We start from the raw sequence: 15328 nt of genomic DNA, 5'->3' as shown, positions 1-15328 counted from the left end.
ATCTCTACTTCACTGTTCAAACAACTTGAATACTCATTTCACTCTGAAGTATAAATTTTTAATATGGGTTTTGACCTTAGCCCTATAGTTTTGAAATGATTAATTGTATTATTTGTTGTTGAAGTATAAATACCTAAATTTACTTTGAAGTGTAGATTTTGAGTTTTTTAAAAAGAAAAATGTCATCTTGAAAAGCATTTTGTGAATCATATAAATTGGGATAGTCTTGAAATGTAATCTATCAGGTCCCTGTGTGAAGCATTTAATGTCTGAATTTGAGGATCTCTCTAGAACAGTAGTTTTCAACCTTTTTTCATTTACAAACCCTAAAAGAATTTGAATGGTGGTGTGGACCCTTTTGGAAATCTTAGACATAGTCTGCAGACCCCCAGGGTCCACAGACTGTTGGTTGAAAACCACTACTCTAGAATAACAAACATTTTGATTCTGCATTAGCAGTTTATATTGGGACATCATGATATGTAAAACAGAGTTAATTTAAGATACTGAATACAAAATTTGCAAATTTCAGTCTCTGAAATTCTGATCTCTGCTCTAACAATGCTTAAGTAAACAAAATGAACCAGTTTCTAGAAATCAGTGTCTGATTGTATCCTAGTCTTTTAATGAGACAGCCGAAGTGGTTAAATTGAGTAAAGGTTTTTTGACAGGACATACTGAATGAGAGATTAATTGTTAAAGCTTCCTCGGTAACTCTTCCCCATTGTGCACATGTATTACAATAGAGTCTGTTTGTCATCTCACAATATATATGCAGTAATGCAAAATGGTAATATGTGCTTCCACAGTTATAGAATGGACCACAAAGAAGCTACCCATTTTTCTCTTTTTCTAAATAGCAGTTCTGTTCTCCAGTGTGGTATGTCATCAAATAATGAACAAATGTTGTTCTAATGCATACTTGTAAAAGGGCAAAGTTAAGCTGACTGGACTTTCAAACTTAATACTATATTGGCAAGTATTTTTGCATACTGTTTCCTTTAAAATATATATAAAGGAGAAGTTAAATATATGAAAATATTTAAGTGAATTTACAAACAGTTTTTAAAAAGCGAGAAATCTTGTAGAGACAGAAAAGTAAAACAAAAACCTTATTTCAGCCTTTACTTATAGCATTGCTACTATAACAAAATCATTCTAGTGAGCATTGGATAGTGTCTGAGATCAAGGGTGTTGCTGCTTACATCTACCCCAACTAATAAGGAAGGCAAGATGGATCTCAGGCTGTATTTTGCTCTCCTGTCAGCTGTCTCATCTTCCTTCTGGGTAAGGGCTCATTCCATGAGGGCACAAAAGACATTAGTGACTTCACTTCAAGAAGTACCTCTGCTTCCATCCACACGTTTGTGAGACATTATGCTCTAGTACAAGGGTTCTCAAACTTCATTGCACCATGACCCACTTCTGACAACAAAAATTACTACACAACCCCTGGAGGGGGGACCAAAGTCTGAGCTTCCCCTAGCCCTGACGCCCTGAGGTGCAGGGGGCAAAGCTGAAGCCCAAGAGCTGAAGCCCCAGGCAAGGGGCCTGTAACCAGCCACCCAGAGCTAAAGCCCTCAGGCTTCAGCTTTGGCCCAGGGCAGCAGGGCTCAGGCTTCAGCCCCAGTAAATCTAATGCCAGCCCTGGTAACCCCATTAAAAAGGGGTCCTGACCCACAGTTTGAGAACTGCTGCTCTAGTATAGGGCTCCTCCACTGATGCGTCCTTTGGGATAGCGATCCTTCAAAGGGCTTTACAGCCTGCATCCTTGCACCCTCCTACTACTGGAGTACTGCTTGTCAGTCACCCATCATGGAATACGCATAGGGACCAGCATTCAAAGAAGAGGAGGAAGTTACTTACCTTAGTAATTGGAGATTCTTCAAGATGTGTGATCGCTATCTGTATTCCACTACCCGTCCTTCCCCTCTGCTTTGGATCATTCTTTAGTTCATTGTAGAGAAGGAGCTGGAGAAGCAGTTGGTCCAGTCCGCCATTTATCTCCTCACTCAGAGGCACAAGGAGAGCGAGGTCACACATATGGACCAATGGACACTGCTTTCAAAATCCTCTGTCACCAGGTGTTACCTGGGGTTCTTTCAACCCAAAGCTCTTGGTAACTTTACTCTGTGTGAGGAGGTGTCAGGAAACAAATCAGAGGAGACACGGCCATCCGACCGATAGATGGCTAGCACAAACAGGACAACACAAGAGTGCTTTCACTTAAAGCTAAACTTTACTTAGTCTCACGCACTTACACACGTCCGCAACAAGTTAGTAAAACACCCCCAACCCTTGATAATTACCAAAGCTGAGTGTGGCTTTCGAGTGATACAGTGGCAGCCCGTCTGCTGCTGGGGTACAGAAGATGCATCCAGAGGGAGAGGCCAGTCCCGAAACGAGCCCACCTGTCTCAAGCTTTTCCCCCTTATTTATACATTAGTAATTAAAAAAACCTTGTTAAGTAAGCAGTTTCAAGCAAGAGGTTCCTTCTGATTATTGATTAACCAGGTGTGGGTCTTTCCAGAACTTGCAGCCTTGAGACCTCAATAGACATTCCTGGGGCATATCCTACTCTTTGAAAACACATGTATCAGCGATTTTAACTCAATTCTTATCAGGAAGGACGCGGGGTCAAGCTGCCCTTTCGGTGGCACCTTAAACCCCCCTCCCCTCCCACCTTGGTCAAGCTGAGACTTGCTTTTAACAGCTTGCTGACTAGGCTGTCTTTAACAATAAGCCGTAGTGGTTTCAGGCACTTTACTGGTTTGCCAAAGTCTCCCTGTACACAGGCACATGGTGCACACGAATACACATGATGGGATACAGGTAGGGACCACACATCTCAAAGAGCCTCCAGTTACAAAGGTAAGTAACTTCCTCTTTTCTTGCCATATCTTCTTGTGAATGAACATAAGACTGTAATTCTTTGCACCTTATAAATCTGATTTTAGTGAGGTCTCATATATCTATCCTCAGGAAGGTCAAATATCTTTTCTTCTGCTTCCTCCTAGCTTTACAGATTGGGGTAACTGAGGCACATTGAAGATAAGTGGTGTGCCCCAAGTTACAGAGAATATTTTCAGCAGAGCTGGGAGCGAAGTCCTGATTATTTTTTCACGATTGAATCATGTCTTTTTGATCAAATCTGCCGAAGGCTTCTTCTCACTTGTGAATGTTGATTATTTTAAAAGAGTGATAGTCCCATCTTTAAATTACTCCTTGTTTTTGCCCTGAATTCCAGTATATATATCCCTGTAGTCTATTTCAGACATACAGTAATGAAAATTAATATACTATCTTACTTTTACTTTTTTAGGAAACCCGGTTGGATGATCTCCATCATGTTGCAGTAGCTCTGGGGAAACCAGAAGTATTTGTACAGAAGGATTCTAACGTAAGATGTTATGAGTTTTGGTCTCTAAAATAACTTTCCTTTTATTTCATTTTGTACGGCATTACGCAATTTGAATAGAATACTAAGTATTTTGGTCATAAATGTCATTTTTCCCTATCCTATAGCACAAGCTTTATAATAAGCTAATGGCTCTACCTATCAGGAATCATGGAGAACAGCTAGTCAGAGTTCCTCCAAAGGGCTTAATCTGCCAATTTCACTTCATTTGGTTCATTTCTCCTGGAAACAGAATTCAGCTCTTGTGGCTTCTCTGGTCTGACTCACTTTTCCCACCTTCAGTGGATATCCTAGAAGTGCAACTCTTTGGAGCCTTGTACTTTAAAAATTCAGCCATAAAAGGGCAGACAACTCTTCCTGATCCACAGCTTGTGGTGTTGTGGGTCTGGTTTCAAATCTCTCACAGTCATCACAGTGATAAAGTGCAGGGGTTGTATGGTCTTTTATGGTGCTCAATCCACCTCTTTGTTTCTATTTAGACCAACAAAATTAAAGGACTTGTATCTAGGAATAAAGATTGTAGGTCACAGTTATAAGATGGGGGCTTTATCCATGAATGCAGTTACCCTGAAAGGGAGTTAGGGGTCATGATAGGTAATCAGCTGAGTGTGAGCTGTCAGTGCAGCTAAGAAGGTGAATGTGATGCTTCGATACATAAGCAGAGGAATGTCTAGTAAGAATAGGGAGAGGTGGTGTTACCTCTGAGAATGGCATTAGTAAGGACATTACTGGAATGCTGTATCCAGCTCTGATGTCCACATTTCAAAAAGGATGTCGCAAACTTGGAAAGGGTTCAGAAAAGTGCTAGAAGAATGATTTCAGGTCTAGAAAATATGGTTTATGGTGAACGACTGAGGAAGCTCTCTCTGTTTCTCCAAGAGAAGGTTGAAGTGACTTGATCAGTCTACAAGTTTTTACATGGGAGAAAGACTTATGATAGTAGACAGACATCTTCTTAATCTATCAGAAAAAGGCATAACAAGATTGAGTGGTTGAAAGGTGAAGCTAGACAAATTCAGACTGGAAATAGGTGCAATTTTTTAGGGTCAAAAATTAACGATTGGAATAACTTAGGACTACTTACCTAAGGATGTGGTGGATTCTCCACCTGGAGTCTTTCAATTAAGACTGAATATCTTTCTCAAAGAGATGTTATAGCTCACGCAGAAGTTAAAGTCTGTTGTAGAAATTATTGGATGAGGTTCTTTGGTCTGTGTAATGCAGGTGATCACAATACATGATCATAATGGTCCTTCAGGTATGTATCACATGGCATGTAGGCATGTGCCTCATGCATATGATATTGGATTCTTTTCAAAAGCAGTGTCAGTCAGGGCTACACATGACCCCCTGTGCCTCTTCATCCTCCCATGCAAGGGCATAAAAGGTGGAGCATCGGAACCCTCTCTTCTTAATGTCCATGACATAAAGATGGAATCTAGTGAGTGTTCAACCCACTACTTATACAGAGCTTCAAACTCACCCTTTTCCTGACTGATTTGGTGAAAAGAATCTATAGTCCCCTTCTTATCCCCTTATTACATTAATTTTGACATTCCATTTAAAAAAAAAAGTTCTCTCCCACACCTGCATACACACCTTTTGTTAAGCAGGGTGACATGCTTCATGCTAATATGGCAGACCCTAAGCCACTAGGGTTCAAACGCTGCTTGTCCTGTGATGTTCTCCTCCCCCTGCTGATGGACATGACCATTACCTCTTCTGCCCAGGGGCACACCCACCCACTTAGCATCCAGGCCCACCCATATCTGAGCAGGGGTGTAGTGCGGCCCGAAGCATCACTTGGGCACCTGAAATCCAAGACAGAGCTATGCGCCCATCCTTCAGAAAGCTACATGCTGGCAGCTCTGCCTGGCTATTTTCTGAGCTGCCCCATGTGCGTGCCCAGCTTGGCAAGTGAAACCCTTTGTCTGGGGGCACCAGTGCTAGGAATAGGGAGTGGCATCAGGGGAGAAGCTGAGCTAGCACAGTCTGTCATTGCCCGTCCACCTGAAAGTCAGGACCCACCCAGATTTCCACTCCTAGCTACACTATTGCTTCTGCCTGGGGGAGAACCACATCTCAGACAGGTGTGAAGCGTGTCAGTCATTTTCATCCAGGATGTGCAAGCCCAGGGATGTGCAGCTCAAGTTACATCTTCTTGAGCAATCCGTGTGTGTCAGTTCAGATCCTGAGGAAATGATAGCTGCCAAAAGTGGAACCAAATACTTTGGATCAGAAAGTGCTCCCTGGAATAGGCACCAGAGCCTGGGATCGGGCAGTGAAGAGGACACTGGCATCCTCAGCACTGTCAACCTTGGTGCACTGGCAGCCTCACATAATAACTGGTGCCTACACTCTGATCATGGACAAGTGATGCCAAGAAACATTCCCACCTGGAGCATAAGCACAGCTCTGAAAAACAAAAGGACCATTGCACAAAGAGAACATCAAATATCACTCCTCCAAGGACAAAGCCTCCAAATCCTCCACCAAGGCAGGAATGGCATGCGGCGGGGGGGAGCTCTGGTACCGTTCTTGGTATCCATGACCAAAATAATGACAGGTCCAAGATATACCCCTGCAGAGACCCATAGATCTAGTGCTCCTAAGCGGTGATCAGAATTAGATGTGATGCAGAGGCCACATCACTACATGGCACTGTCATTCAAAGAGGGTGACTCATTGTCACCCTTGCCAGTTTATTCCTCCCCAGCTACAAGCAGGGTTGCCTCTCCCTCACCTTCAGAGAACAACCCCAGTTACCTGAGGTAGAACCCCCTTGCTAAATGCTCTGCTTCAGGTAAGACATGTGTGGAAATGAATAGGGTAGCTGAGGGCAATTATGTCTTACACCCATTTGTCTAATGGTTGATCAAGCCCCATGGAAAGGGACAAGGCAGACAAGGATCAACTCCAGTGTGACTCTCAACACTCCTGTCAAGCCTGTTGGCTTTGTGACTGTGTCAGGTGTGTGATGGAGGAGGTCAGTGGGCATCTCCTGGAATACTGTTGTTTTGATGTCCAGGGTGTCTGCTATTTGGGAGAGGAACTCCTGGAAGCATTTGAAGTTCTTGACCACTGGGGTAAGGGCTGGTGTCACTGTCTCATGATGAAGATGTCTCCTGTGATGGAGAAAGGGGTGTGACATAGTGGTATTATGATGTTATGGTTATAGCATAATTATGATGCATTTTATGCAAGATGGGTCATGTGAGATGTCACTGGAAAAGTTATGATTTGCTGAATATGATTATCTTATTTGTACACGTTTCATTTTTGTATGTGAAGTTATAAATACTATGTATCTGTACTTCAAATGTAGTTACACCTGGGTAATGCCCACTAGACAAGATGCTTTCAGTCTAGCTAGCTGGTTGGGAAGAACCTATGCAGAGCAATGAGCCGTTAGGGAAAACAGTGGGCCTTAGGAGAAGCTTATCTCCCATCTGGTAAGCCTTCCTGAGAGCACTCCAGACAGCCTGTAAGTAATGGCTGCTATGACTCTACAAGGACATGTGACCAGGCCACATGATTCTGGACTCCATCTTGGGATGTCAGTATTTTTCCACAAACTGCTCTGGGAACCAAGTTTTGAAACAAAGGGTTCCCCTACCATAAGCAAAAGCTATACAAGGCCGGAAGGGATGTCACATTTCCCTACTTATCCCCCTTCCCCATCCCTCTTCCAGCATCATTCTCATAAGATCCTGTTGCAAACAGAAGTGCCCTCATTGCTTCATCTAGGAGCCATAGGAGAGGCTTCTGCTCTCCATAGTTCTTTATCCCAAAGAACGAGTGTCTTCATCCTTTGCTAGACCTGAGGAGACTCAACTAATATGCTGCCTCAGATTCAGGATGGTAATGCCTCCATCATTCCACCTCTGCAGGTTGAGAATTGGTTCATGGCTCTCGACTTGCAAAAGGCACACTTCCACATAGCCGTCCATCTAGCCCACAGGTAGTACCTAAGGTGAGGCCCAATCATTAACAAAACAAGGTACTGCCATTCAACCTGTCCACTATGCTGACAGTCATTACAAAATGCCTGGTTGTGGTTGCAGCACACTTGGGAAGTCAGGGCAGTCACATCTACCCTTACCTGGATGACTGACTGATCAGAGACAGGTCCCAGCAAGAGACAGCAAGGATCCCACTGTCCCTCCTAGTGAAATACAAAATTAAACATAATCTTTTATCCTATTGCAAATGATAGATTTCATAAGAGCTACAGTAGACTCCAGATCATATAGAGTGTACCTGCATGAGAACCACTTCCTGTTGTTGCAATCACTGCTACCTGAGATAAGATCCAATCTGTGTACAATAATAGGGATGTTCCTTGTGGCATTCAGTCGTATGTCGGCACATGTATGTGCCCCTGGAGCTCTGGGACAGGTCTATTTACTCCCCAGCAAGACACCAAATGGATAGGAATGTTGGGGTGCCAACTCATGCCCCACAGGGATGGTCTCCGCATCACCACCATATGTGTGTGTGTTCTGTTTTGTTTTTTTCAATGGAAGCATGAGCAGATGCAGGGTGCACACATTGCCATGACAGATACTGCTGTTTAGAAGAATCTGATCTCTAATGTATGGGGCATATACGCACCAACAGTGGGATCCACACTAACGACAACATTTCAAAGAATGACAGTTATTGTAGGATAAATAGCCCTTCTTTATAGGCCTTAATATCTATGAATCTGATTCCCTGGCACTTTTTCCCTTTTCCATTTTATTCTTTTATTTCATTTTATTCACTATAATGTTAATCTCTAGGACTATATTATCTGCATCCCCACTACTGTACATCTGCACGTATTTGAGGTTAATTTTTTTATTGCATTAGTATCAATCAACATTTTAAAATTATTCTTTTTAGTATGTACAACAGTTTAAACCGATTGGGGCGGAGGGGAGGGAGAGGAGTGAAATTTGTCCATGCTTCCATCTAACTCTAAAATGTATTTTCCTTAGGTTCTTTCTAAAGACCTGACCCAGCCACAATTCCAGGTATTGACTTTTGATGATTTAGTTGCTGCCGGTGTTCCTATAGCACCTGAAGACCCTGCATACTGGGATAACTTTTGTTCCAAGCAGGAATGCCCAGCACGCCAGAGTACTCATTCAAGATAACTGTGTTTCCAAGAAAAGAAGCTGAAATCTTTCAAAGACCACTCATTGTTCCTTTGCAAAGCTTAATTTGAGTGTGTGTGTACATTTCTCCTTTTAGACCAATATTCGGTTTTCCAGCCTCACAAAGCTGCCACCTTTTACCCTCTTTCCCCTATGCTGAGATCATTTCAGGCTAAAGAAACTGTGAAATAAAAGATGTAAATTGATCCTGCACCTTCTTTTCATTGTGTAATTTGCATCTACCTCTGTGATTCTCTTATCTCCATGATTACCCCCTGCCAATAGCAGTGAACAGAGCTACATTAATGCTGCTCTTGATGAGCAACAAGTGTTTAATATTTAAAGAAAATGTGTTTTTCATGCTTAATTTCTGCTGATGATATTATTGCCTCTTTCTCATGAAATCATAGTTTTATTCCAAAGTGGCTGGGCAAAGCCAAAGTAAAACAGTTGGTTAATGATGATGGCACTATTACTTCATAGCAAAAGTTCTATGTGAAATTACCAAACTTATTTGTCACCACTTTAAGTGCTGTTAATGGATCTACAGCTGTGTAAAACCAGTTTGAGAGTGTTCTAAGTCCTGGGCTTTTGGTGAGGTATGTCCTCACACTGTCAGCCGCCTCCTCACAATTGTCTGTACTGATTCTCTCCGCTAATAGTGTACAGGTTTTCTGCCTCTCCTTTAGATATCTGAGTCCTCTGAAGTGGTAGTTCTGCTTTTCTGGACCCACATTTGCATTTCTGTTCTCTTTATTTCTGGGGACCCCTATTTTGTAAATATATAGGCACTGTCTGCCCTTCTCTAAGGAGGACCGCAGAGCTGGAGCTGGGGAATGTAGAGTATTGCATTGTCATGTAGACTTCAGAGAGACTTGGGAGAGAGCAATAGGTGCTAAAAGACAATTTTAGACTCTTTGTCTTGTCCTTTTCAGACAATACTTTTTCCCATTGTGTATCCTTCTTTTTAATCTAGGAAGTGTGGATACTTGAGATTATTTGAAAGGTGCAGGGAATGGATACTGACCAGAATCATTATCTCAGAATAAAAGGCTCCATTCTCTTCCCAGTGTAGTCAAACAAAATTCATGTTGACTTCAGTGGGAGTAGGATTGTGCCCAAATTGTCCTGCATTCTGATTGGGGGAAAGCCTGCTTGTATTATAACCATTAAACTTGCACCTCTGATGTTAAATAGGATTTGAGGCAGGAAGGAAATGGGTTTTATGGTCTTACAAAAGCCCCCATGCTGATGATGCAGATAATCACTTTCTCACACTCAAATAATACCTGTTAATATTATCCTTTTGCCTGCTTTTACAGCACACTTTTAAAATTGAGCCATTAATTAATAAATAATTATATAATTCTCTCTCAATCATTACAGCTTTACCCTGTAGGTAGGAGTGAATCTTAAAATTAAGAATTTGTAGTACTAAAAATATGACGGCTATTGGATCTTGGGTTAGGATTCTCCCAGGGGCCAAGGTAATTCTGTTTAAAGTCAAGGGAAATTTCTTAACGGAGAAAGCCAACATTAAGTCCATTGTACCCTGCTGATTGTAAAATTTTATTTTATTTGCTAAAATAATAGCAGTCATAAGAATTTGCTGATGGATGTTTTTCTCCAGACTACAATAGATGTTTAAAAATAATCTTGTTTATTAGTTATTGGTCTTAATTGTCCCTGCTGCTGGTGTTTCAGACCAAACTGAGAATCCAGTGCTTTTTAGCAGACCGCACTGCAAACACTAAGCCCCATTGGCAAGTGCATAATAAATTTTATCATCTGCAGTGAAATAATTCTCAGTGTTGTATATGATCACATTTAGGCATGGGAATCCTGATAAATATGGCAAATAACCCCTCTTTTGGCTGGCTAATGACTAATAAGGCTATATCTGTAACAAGAAAGTTTAGAAACTTAAGGGTTGGTTCTCCCCCAAACTCTCCCACCTCCAAAAAAAGCATTGATCCTGAAAGACCAGGGAGAATCACTAGGAAGGCTGTAAATCCTCACAATATACAGATTTCCTTTACATTTGGATTTCTGTTGCTGTGAGTAAAAAACCAAGATGAATCTAACTTTTGCAAATTTTATCAAGCAATAATGGTAAGAGATAATGTTGGCTTGTGGAAACTAAAATGAGTCATATGTATCTACAATTTCAGATCTTGGCAGTATTGATAGAATTATTTTACATTCACATGCACAGAAAAGGAGCAATCATAAGGGTATAAGAGTTTCACATGTCTATACATTAAGATCTTCTGATACCCTGGGAATGTAAACAGTTATTCTCACAATCATAAGAATTGTTTTCTGAGCATATACTACTGCTGTAAATAATTATTTAGAAAATAAACTGAATCTGCTCTTTAAGCAGTTATGCATGTGAAGCACACATGAAAATCAACATTATGGATATGTATAGAAGAGATAGTGTAATTGAATATCCAAGGTGAAATCATTAATATTACTGTAAATGATCTATCTATTTAATGCTTTAGGGCCAGATTTTTAACTTTGTTCTTTACAGAAATAGCCTGGTACAAATTGTGATAAATGTGTTTAACTTTGGCATATGTCTGTGATTTTAAAGTTTATTGCGTCTTATGTAAAGATTATAGTTTAGTGACAGACGTATTTTGAGGACACTTTGCATCTATGTGAAAAGAGAGTTATGTTGCTATTTGATATTAGTATATGGCTGTAGGAAGTAGGTCATATGACTCAATCAGGCTTACACTATCGTGCAAGATTTATCTTATTACTATATTACAGAAGCACATGGGCTGAATGAACACGTTAGCTAAAGCTGACCTTGGTGTTCAGTTTTTCCAAAAAAAAAAAGGTGTATGGCACTGGTATGTTCACAGCTAACCACATTAACTAACAAATCAACATACATAAGATGTTGCTAGAAAGACCTGGATATGAAAACAAATGTAAGCTAGAAATGAGGCTAAAGATATGCACATGAGCATCATCTCTCTTGGAAAAAACTACCTGTTGGATGACACTTCCCAGCTTTAGTGACCATGCACAACTCTGTTTTACTCTGATGGTGTTTGTTCACCTTGTTTTTTAGTTTGTAACATCCTTAAGGCAGTAATCATGTTTTTGGCATACGTCATGCACATTCTATACAAATTTTTAATATCCAAATATTGTAAATATTCTACATTGTTATTTACTCTTACATTAGTGAGCTGTTCTAAGGTTTCTTTTTATTGAAATAATAATTTCTAAAATTGAATTATTATTCTAGCATTCTGTATCTGTTCTTCTGTTTTTTAAATAATAAAGGTGGTTTGTTCACAGCCAAACACCTAAGTAGGGTTTGACTTGTGTTGTTGTTAGATAGGAGGTCTCCAAGGCTTGAACACCAAGAACCTGAGGCAAGTAACATTAGTGAGTTAATAGGTATAATGCTTTGCTCTTAATCAGTATTGAATCTATGCTAGAGCACAGGACAGTATGATGCTGGAGCTGGCATCTTGCAGATGAGACATAAAACTAAGATTCTGACCACTTGTGGTCATTAAAGCTTCCATATCACTTTTTGTAAGAGTAAGCATGTTATTCCCTTTCTTCTGGCCAAATACCAGTAGTATAATTATATTCTGTCTACCTAACTTTTCTCTGCAACTTTGATTGGGTAAGGTACGGTATTCTTCACTTCCTGCCTTAAACTGTGGCAGATGTGTGCTGCTGAACAGCTACTGTTTTCCACTTCAGAGGTAATTGCATTTTAGTGGTGGGAGAAGTTAGCCCCCATAGAGCCCTTGTTTAATTTGCAAGAAGGCTTAATTTGTTAATGGTGTAAGGAGTGTTGAGCACTGATGAGCTCCCAAAATCCTAATAACCAGTTCCCTACCAGGTCCTCGGCAGCACTTTGGCGGTGGGGGGGTCTTCACTCGCTCCGGGTTTTCGGCAGCATATATATAACACTCTCTCTCTCTCTCTCTCTCTCTCTCCATATACAGAGTGTCTTCAACTCTTGGGCCATATGGAAGCTTGCACCTTTGTAACCAATCATACCTGGCTACACCTCCACTGCTTCCAGGGTTGATGCGGAACAACCTACTGTCCAAGCAGGGACACCTGGGACAGGCAGGCGACTTGCCCCTTTTGTGTAAAGAATTCCCTAAACTGGTGCAAAGAGCAACTCAACATTTGTGTGGGTGTCCCTTTCTCTCACCCAACCACATCAGTGACTAAGAACCGACATATCCCTATTAGGATGGGGAGCTCACCTTGACACCCTCACGGTTCAGGGTTGGTGAACAACCCACAAAGCCAGTCTCCACATCAGCCTATTTGAGCTCAGGCCAGTCAGGAACATTTGCCTTCATTTTCTGCCCCTCATCAGGGACAAGCCAGTCAGGGTCACAATGGACAATATGTCCTGCATATGCTACATCAACAGTCAGGAAGGAGCAAGATCTTGCTCCTTGTGTGCCAAAGCCAAAATGGTGGGTGCTGAGCACCCACTGGCAGCCCTCCTGATCAGCTCTTCCCTCTCCCTCCAGTGCCTCCTGCCCGCCACAATCAGCTGTTCTGTGGCATGCAGAAGGTGCTGGCGGGGGGAGGAGGAGCGAGGGTGAGGTGCACTCGGGGGAGTGGACAGATTGGGGCAGAAAGAGGCAGGCTGGGGGTTGGGCCTTGGGGGAAAGGGTGGCGTGTGGGAGGGGCTGGGGGTCAAGCCTCCCCCCCGCCCCCCTCGGCACATTAGAAAGTCAGCACCTCAGGCCAAAGCCATAAAACTCTGGAGCTGGTGTATAGCCCACCATTTCCAGATTTCAGCGGTCTACCTCCCGGGCATCCAGAACACCCCATCCCATGCCCTTAGCAGACATTTCTCCCACAATTACGAATGGGAGTTGGACATTCTCAGGTTCCCCATAGCATATTCAAGAGATGGGGGCTGCCAGAGATGGAACTTTTTGCCACCTCCGAGAACAGGAAGTGCCCTCTGTTCTGTTCAAGGGGAGAATAGGGGTCTGGGTCACCACTTCTTGGAGCACACTTTCCTTCTACCATGGAAGAAGGAAGAGTCTGTTCTATGCCTTTCTCCCAATGCTCCCAATTCTAAGGGTGCCAAACAAGATAAGGCAGTACAAGGCCAGAGTTATTCTCATAGTACCTACCTAGCCAAGACAAGCTTGGTACACTTGCTTGCTTCAATTCTGTATCCAACCATTGATCAAGCTCCCCACCATTCTTCATCTCCTGTCTTAGGATGTGGGTTGTGCTCTTTACCCCCAAACCTAGTGGTTCTATGCCTCGGCTTGGTTCCGGGATGGTTCTTTGGAATAAAGGCTTCCTGCTTTCCGGAGGCAGAGTAGAAGAACATCAACCTACTTACCTGCAGAAATGGAAAAGCTTTGTCCATTGGTGTGGTTCTTGCTACCTCCACCCTGAATTGGTTCCCTTTTCCCTCATCCTGGATTACCTGCTGGATCTGAAGACATCCAGTTTATCTATCAATTCAGTCAAGGTACATCTGGCTGCCATATCAGCCATTCATCCCCTGGTCGAGGGATTCTGCATTTTTGCTCACCCAGTATCATCCCAGAATTATTAAGGGTCTGGGTAATCTCTTCCCCTACAGTAGACACCCCACCCTGTCTTAGGACCTCAGCCTGGTTTTGGCCCACCTCACGAGACCTCCATTTGAATAATTGGCAACCTGATTCCTATTTCATTTATCTAGGAATATGACCACCTTAGTTGTCATCATGTCAGCCCTTAAGGCCGGGGAGATTGGAGTCTTGATGGCAGATTCCCCCTGTACAAAATTCTTTAACTATAAAGTCTCTTTATGTCCACATTCTAAGTTCCTACCAACAGTTACATTAGATTTGCATCTTAACCAATCTATCCATCTATCAGTATTTTTTGAAGCCTGATCATTGTCAGCAGGGATCCTATTTCCATACCCCAGATGTGAGAAGAGCCTTGGCCTTCTACCTGGATAGGGTTCAGCAGGTTAGGAGATCACCTAGACTCTGTCTCCTTCACAGATAGATCGAAGGGGACTCCCATATCTGCTCAAAGACTTTCAAAATGGATACTGAGTTGTATCTCTACCTGTTATGAATCTGCAGGTCCTCCCCGCAACCCGCCTCCCCCTGCCCCAGAGATGAGAGTACATTCAGCTAGGTCACAGGCAACCTTTACTGCATTTGTGAAGAATATTTCAATATCTGAGATATGTAGAACCACTATCTGGACTTCACTGCATATGTTTTCAAAGCATTACGCCCTGTTCCATGCCATCAAATCTGATGCAGCACCTGGCTCTGCAGTACTGTCTTCAGTTCTGGACCCTGTTCTGAAACTGCCACCTCTTTCTGGGGATACTGCTCAGAAGTCACCTGAAGTGGAGCACCCACAGGGATGCTACTCGAAGGAGGAGGAAGAGTTACTCACCCTGTGCAGTAACTATAGTTCTTTGAGATGTGTATCCTTATGGGTGCTCGACTACCTGTCTTCCTTCCCCTCTGCTTTGGTTGTTGCCTAGGAGATGCCTGGGTAGAGAAGGAACTGAGAGTAGTTTGCCCACATGCCCCCTGTATAGCCTTGGTGTCTGCCACAGAGAGGCTTAGGGTGCATGTGCGGGTGGCCACTGCTAGCTAGAAATCTCTGATCAACGGCTGGAGAGGAGCACGCAAACCTGAAGTGGAGCACCAATAGGGACACACATCTCAAAGAACTACTGTTACTGCACAGGGTGAGTAACCCTTCCATCTTCAGATGAAAA

The 15328-nt window shown here is 42.5% G+C and overlaps 1 long non-coding RNA gene across 1 annotated transcript; it reads left to right on the top strand.

Moving 5' to 3' along the window:
- The first annotated feature begins 2682 nt into the window (after positions 1 to 2682).
- On the top strand, positions 2683 to 8766 carry LOC123356956. The gene is made up of 2 exons (XR_006575474.1): positions 2683 to 3400; positions 8401 to 8766. It is a non-coding gene; the product is annotated as an uncharacterized LOC123356956 (long non-coding RNA).
- Positions 8767 to 15328: the final 6562 nt, after the last annotated feature.

The sequence above is a fragment of the Mauremys mutica genome, unplaced genomic scaffold, assembly GCF_020497125.1.
Source record: "Mauremys mutica isolate MM-2020 ecotype Southern unplaced genomic scaffold, ASM2049712v1 000087F_np12_subseq_1:190271_obj, whole genome shotgun sequence".
Lineage (NCBI taxonomy): Eukaryota > Metazoa > Chordata > Testudines > Geoemydidae > Mauremys > Mauremys mutica.
This window is presented reverse-complemented; position numbering and strand designations above follow the sequence as displayed.